This window comes from Orycteropus afer, unplaced genomic scaffold (genome assembly GCF_000298275.1).
Source record: "Orycteropus afer afer isolate SDZICR_OR568_19922 unplaced genomic scaffold, OryAfe1.0 scaffold00142, whole genome shotgun sequence".
Classification (NCBI taxonomy): domain Eukaryota; kingdom Metazoa; phylum Chordata; class Mammalia; order Tubulidentata; family Orycteropodidae; genus Orycteropus; species Orycteropus afer.
In genome coordinates, this window is record NW_006921729.1 from 6,078,402 (window position 1) to 6,085,767 (window position 7,366).

General features: G+C 40.9%; 1 protein-coding gene across 1 annotated transcript in view; it reads left to right on the top strand.

The window, feature by feature from the left end:
- Positions 1-7,366, top strand: part of LOC103201111 (myosin VIIA and Rab interacting protein) — a 604,027-nt gene that overhangs the window by 380,671 nt on the left and 215,990 nt on the right. The gene's annotated exons all lie outside the window — the stretch shown is intronic.

Here is a 7,366-nt window from a genome sequence, read left to right on the forward strand (position 1 = left end):
GAGGGTCGACGAAAGAGGGGGAGGCCTTCAACAAGATGGATTGATACGGTGGCTGCGATGATGGCTCAAGTATAGCAGGGATTGTGGGGCTGGCGCGGGATAGGGCAGTGTTTCGTTCTGCTGTGCATGGGATCACTATGAGTTGGATACGACTCGACGACACTTAACAACAACAACAACAACATTTTGGCTCTTGTGGACTCGTTTTAATTGTTTCCAACTTCAATTTGAACTTGCATATGAGCAGTTGGTGGTCTGTTCCACAATTAGCTCCTGGCCTAGTTTTGGTTGATGACACTGAACTTTTTCATTCCCTCTTGCCACAGATACAGTCAATCTGATTCCTGTGTATTCCATCTGGGAAAGTCCACGTGTATAGCTGCCATTTGTGTTGTTGAAAAAAGGTGTTTGCAATGAATAAGTCGTTGGTCTTGCAAAATTCTATCATCTGATTTCCAGCATCATTTCTGTGACCAAGGCCAAATTTTCCAACTACCGGTGGTTCTTCTTTGTTTTTAACTTTTGCTTTCCAGTCACCAGTGATAATTAACACATCCTGATTGCATGTTTGGTCAATTTCAGACTGCAGAAGCTGATAAAAATCTTCAATAGCCTCATCTTTGGCTTTGGTAATTGGTGCATAAATTTGAATTATAGATGTATTAACAGGTCTTCCTTGTAGACATGTGGATATTATCCTATCACTGACAGCATTGTACTTCAGGGCAGATCTTGAAACATCCTTTGTGATGATGAATGCCACGCCATTCCTCTTCAAATTGTCATTCCTGGCATAGTAGACCACATGGTTGTCTGATTCAGAATGGACAAAACCAGTCCATTTCAGCTCACTAATGCCTAGGATATCAATCTTTATGCATTCCATTTCATTTTTGACAACTTCCAATTTTCCTAGATTCATACTTTGTATATTCCATGTTTCAATTATTAGTGGATGTTTGCAGCTATTTCTCCTCAATTTGAGTCATGCCATGTCAGCAAATGGAGGTCTTGAAAGCCTTACCTTATCCATAACAGCAAGGCTGGTTCTACTCTGATGATGTAGCTCTTTCCCAGTCCTATTTTGAGAGCCTTCTGACCTAAGTGGCTTATCCTCCTGCACTCTATTGGACAGTGTTTTCAGGCTCTTCATAAAGTTGCACAGTAATATATCAGACAGTGTTTCTCTCCTTTTCATAAGGTTTTCCCTGGCCAATTCTTTGAGAAGTGGATGGCCTCCTCTTTCTTCCTAGTCTGTCTCAGTCTGTAAGCTATTAAAACCTGTGCACCACGTGCAACCCTGCTGGGTTTGAGACACTGGTAGCATAGCCTTAAGCCTCACAGCAACACGCCACTACATTAGGACACACTGACAGACAAGTTTGTCTCCCTTAGCTGTTCAAAATCTCTCCCCCTTCCCCACCCTCTCTTTACATGCATCCCTGCCTCTTTCTTGCCACTTGTCAGGGGTGTGGCCTTGGTCCCTGGCCTTACCTGGATCCTTGCTACTGCCTCCTCTCTATGTCCTGGTCCCCCCCCCCCTTTTCTCTGCTTTCCTTGGCTTTCCTGCCTTTTTGGAGTGGCATGGCCCTGGGTCCCTGGCCTTATCTGGATCCCTGCCACTGCTTCTTCACTCTCTCCTGGTTCCTCCCCTGGCTTTTTCTCTGCTTTTCCCCAGCTTTCCTGCCACTTGGGAGGGCTGTGGCCTGGGACCCCAGCCTTAACCTCTATTCCTGCCACTGCTTCCTCACTCTGTCCTGGTCATTGATCCTTTAGTCCTTATATAATGTCTGTCCTTGTCTCTTATGGTGGCTTTTGTCTTACAGTTAATTTTATATGAAATTAATATTGACACTCCTGCTCCTTTATGGTTGCCATTTGCTTGATGTATCTTTTTCTAACTTTTGACTTTTATTCTATTTTTGTCTTTCTTTCTAAGGTGTGTCTCTTGTAGACAGCATATTGATGTGTTTTATTTTCTTAAACAGTCTGAAACTCTCCATCTCTTGAGTGGTGCATTTAATCCATTTACATTCAATGTAATTATTGACAAGTATGAATTTTTTGCTGTTATTTTGTTATGTGTTTTTTCATGGTGTTTTTATTTCTTTGTTCCATATAATTTTCTGTGCTGAGCTCATTTTGTTTGTGAATTGTGATATCATTTCCTTTGTTGCTGTTGTTTTAGTATTTGCTAAATATTTGTGCTTGTCCTCTTTTTATTTTGTTGCAGTGGTATATTGTTTTTCTTTGAGGTTACCCTGTGATTTACAATATTTTTTCCCCAAGTTTAGAACAGTCCATTCTATCTCTCAATTGTCTCGACTTCCTCACCATTTAGAAATTCTGTACCTATACTATTTTCTCCCTCTATTTGCAGTTGTCCTCATTTGCCACTGATGCTCTGGATCCCTGTTTACAGTCTCATAAGCCTATTTTACTTTGGATACTTCCATAACTAGGTGGGTTTCTGGGTTTTGTCATCATGTGTATTAATCATCAGTTGTTGTTTGCTGTTACTGATTCTCTGTCCAAAGGACTCTGTTTAGCATCTCTTGTAAGGTTGGTCTGGTTTTAACAAATTATCTTAAATTCTTCTTATCTGGAAATCTCCTGATTTCACCATTGTATTTGAGGGACAGTTTTGCTGCTTAAATAATTCTTTGCTGGGATTTTTTTTCAAGGTTTTGTATATACCATCCCATTGCCTTCTCACCTGCATGGTTTCTGACAAGAAATCTGAGCTTAGTCTTATTGATTACCCTTTGTATGGTAGGTTTTCCCATGCTGCTTTCAGGATTCTTTCTTTGTCTTTGGTTTTGGTGAGTTTGATTATAATATGTCTTGGTGATTTTTTTCCCTCATTAATTTTATTTTATTTTATTTTATTTTATTTTTACTTTTATTGTGGTGAAAACATATACAACAAGACATTCACCAATATAACAACTTCCATATTTGTAGATCAGGGACATTGATTACATTTTTCATGTTGTGCCACCATTATTGCTGTCCTTTTCCAACATATTCTACCACCTATTAGCATAAACCCAGTGCCCCCAAACAAAAGCTTTCCCCTTTCCCTTCCCTCCTACCTTTGGTGATTTTCTCTTAGGGTCTATCCTGTTTGGGGTTAGTTGAACTTCTTGAATGGATATATTCTCATCTCTCATCATATTAGGGAAATTCTCTTCCAACAAATCTTTGACAATTTTCTCTGAGGTTTTATTTGTCTCTTCCTGAGAAACTGGAAGTAATTTTGAAAGTCTGGTGAATATAAAGTAATACACTTCTCAGACTTGGAAATAAACTAAAAACAAATTGGAAATGTATGAATCTCTGGGTTAGTGTCAGTTATTATGGGCATACTGAATATTAAATAGAAATTAAGATTATTTCAATTATTTCCTAATTCCACATGTGAAATAGAAACATTAAAAATTAAAAAGCCTTTTGATTTTAAATTTTTAACCATAGAAAATATATTTTCTGTGAATACGTATGATTTACAAAATGTGGTCACTCATTTGATGCTTAAATATTCTGACAGTTTGAGCCTATAGAAATTTCACCCTATCATAGTTTTAAGAAGCATGCAATATCAAGAATTTGTAATAAAAATCAGCATCACGTTTGGAGTCTGTGAAACTGTTTCATGAATTTTGCTAAGTGCAGTCTTACTCAAATTTGAAAGTGTCTTTGAGCATTGTTTTAACAATACCAATCACCATAGTATCCTGAGATAGAAGTTTTAAAACTAAAGTTAATTAAGAATTACTTGAGATTATGATTTGGTCAAGATATATTGTCAAGTATGGGCAGTTCCCTTACTTGAAAATGGGGCCTCAGCTGGGATGACTGAGTGGCTAGGGCTGGTACAGGGGGAACCACAGTCCTCTTTCCCACTTTCCTTGTACTCTCAGCTCTCTCCATGTAGTCTCTCCAGCTTAACAGTCTCAGGGCAGCTCCACCTCTTTTATGGTAATCCAGGGCTCCCCAACAATGTCCTCCAGCAGCCTAGTTGAAAGTGAAAGACTTCTTATGACCTGGCCTCAGAAGTTCCATAGGTCACTTCTGCCATACCCTAATGTCAAACAAATCAAGTGAGCAGAGACTCAAGGGGACAAGGAATTTAGACTTTACCTCTCAAAGGTGGGAATAGCAAACATCTTTACTCTGTCTCATGACAATGGAATGATAATTGCTTCAGAGCTTGATTCCAAAGCATCCAGAAGCTCAACTAGCCACAAACACAGACAAGTCACAGACTCATTAGGCAAGGATCCTCCATTAGACTAGGATCCCCTTTTGTGAGTTTCAGTGGCTTTAGCATTTTTTCATTTCCAAAGCCATGAATAGCTCTGTCAAAAGAAGGAGCAGATTCCAAACTTGGTCAGTTCATCAGGAGACAGAGTGGGACAGACCACCAGTTGTGATCAGGACTGGTGCTTGTGACAACAGTCACTAAAGAAGAGGAGAGTAAGGGCAATGAGGGGGACTGACCAGAAGCTGAGCTCAGAAGAATCAGGTCAACAGTGACTGGAACCCTGCCTCCTTGGTGGTCCTGAGCAGCCCACACCCTTCTCCTTATACTTGCTTTTGATTCATGTTAAGAGGTTCTCAGGGAGGCTCAATCCTGGAGAGAAAGGGGGTCCAAAGAGGATATTTGGGACTGGTGCATGACTTTTAGGGATGTTCTGGAGAAGTTGTTGGTGGGAAGGAATTTGGGTGGATCCAGAGAAGACAAGTCCAGTCAGATTGCTGCTCAGGGAAGGCAGCTAGGATCTGTGCACAAGAACCCCAGCTTGACTCAGCCCTTCAAGGCGTAGGAGTTCTGCCAGTGAACATTCCTTTAGCAGCATCCTCATCTCCATAACTTTGGACAAGCCACAGACCTCTACCTGGTTCATTTTTCTTCTCTCTTAAATCCCTCCTCTGTACAGGAGAGCCAGCACCATGAAGCAGGGAGGGCACAGGCTCTGAAACTGGACTGCCAGGCTTGAATCCTGACTCTGCCTCTTTCTGGCTGTATATCACAGACAGATTGTAGAACATCTGGTTCCGCCTCTGTGAAATGAGGATTAATAACAGGACGTAACTTGTTATAGGGTCCCAGTCTTTTCAGTCACCTAATACACAGATGAAAGCTGGACGATGAAAAAGGAAGACAGAAGAATTAATACATTTCATTTGTCACCTTGGCAAGGAATACTGGATATTAATGGACTGCCAGAAGAAAGAACATATCAGTCTTAGAATAAATACAACAGGAATGCTTTTTATAAGTGTTGGTGGTGAGACTTTGGCTCACTTACTTTGGACGCATCATCAGGAAAGACTAGCCATTAGAAAAGGACATAGTGTTTGGAAGAGGGCCAATAAAAATGAGGGGTAGATTGACATAAAAGCCACAACAGTGCTCCAACATATCAAAGATCATGAAGATGGCGCAGGACCTGGCACCGTTTTATTCTCCATACCTAAGGTTGCCATGAGTTAGAGCTGACTCAACAAATAACACCAACCTGTTAGGGTTAGAACAGTGCCTGGCACTGAAGTGCACCATGGTGTTATCACATTATACCTGTGGTACATGTGGTCCAGTAAAAACACTAGGGTTTTGCAGTCAGACAGAGCTGGGTTCAAATCCCAACCCTGCCACTCACTAGGTGAGTGATCTTGGGCATCTTAAACCTCCTTCAGGCTCAGTTTTCTCATCTGTCTGACTCTAACCACTGGGTGGATTAGAGAAATCATACATGGAGGGCCTAGCACTGTGCAAGTGAGAGCAGCTGTGAGCATGTTACATGGACCTCTCCTCATTTCTCTTCCAGCCTTTTCTTCTTTCATGTTGTCAACTCCCACATCTCACCCTTAGTGAGATACTTCACATTAATGGCAGTTGTCATGTATCAACTGAATGTGACACTTCCAGCCTCTTGGTCCTGTCAGGTTACAAATTCCCAGTGACACACTTAGGGATCCCAGCATGAGGGCTGTTCTTTTCCATCCAACCTCTCACTCTCTGTTGACTTTTCAAAACTGATTGCTGTGCCTGTGTGCTCAAGGGCCTTCAGGCTGTCAGGACTGAAGGCTACTTAAATTCCAAACATCTGAATGTCATTCTGTTATTTTCCCTGGGGCTTTGAATCAGTAATGGCATTGCATAATAGGCTCTTATCAACTTGCCAAATCTATCCTAAAACTCAGTGGTTCACAAAGTGTGGTCCTTGGGCCAAGAGCCCAAGGACCACCACCTGGGAATCTGAAAGAAATGGCAACTCTCAGGCCCCAACAAAACCTATTGAATCAGAACTCTGGGTGGAGCCTAGCAAGGTGGGTTTTAATAAGCCTGCCAGGTGATCCTGATGCATGGTCCAGTTTAAGAACCACAGAAGGTTAAGAGGGGTCCCTGGGTGGTACAGAGTTTTAAGTGCTTGGCTGCTAACTGATAGATTGACAGTTCCAACCTACCTAGAGACTCTTGAGATGAAAGGCTTGGTGATCTACTTCTGTGGAGCACGGTTTACTCTGAGTACTGGGGTCAGTGTGATTCAAAATTGACTCAATGGCAACTGTTTAGTTTGGGGTTTTTGTTTGTTTGTTTATTTTGGAGGGTTAAGAACCATCTTATTAGCCCAAAAGTCTAACTTTCTGGTTAAGATGAAATGTAATAATTGAGCATGTTTCCTGACAAGTTTAGTTTTTATTATTTATTTAGTTTAGTTTTATCTATTTATTTAGTCAGTGGTGACTGGAACCCTGTCTCCTTCATGTCCTTCCAAAAAAGAGTGAAGTAGGTTTAGGATAATACAATAATGCTGATAATATTAAGAAATATCATGTACTGTAACTTTATGCTGGGCCAGGCCCTATGTGAGTATATCCTGCATTATGTCATTTAAGCTTTATAAAAAGCTGATAAATTATCTTCATTTGCATATGAAGAAACAAAACCTCTGATAGGCTTAAATAAATTGCATGGTGTATTTTTTTGTCCATTTGCTTTTACTTTTTTGATTGTTATTCAATTGTTATTTTTGTCTGAGTGGAAGACAGCAGCAGTCTCCATATGACACAACTACACCCACACCTCCTGCAGCTTCACTTACTGAGTGAGAGCCACCACTTCCTTCTCCACCAATGGGCCAATGATAAACAACCACCAAAAAGAGCCTGACTCACCCTTGGTTGCTCTTCAAAAACAGTTAACAGAGATCTAAATACAATAATGCCAGGATGTCTCGGAGAAAACAGACCATCACAGACCACACAAAGAAGCAAGATAAAGTGGTAGAAACAAGGAAGCAGGATACAGACCCAGAACACATCCCTGAGGAAGAAGCAGCATTAGAACTCTCTGATA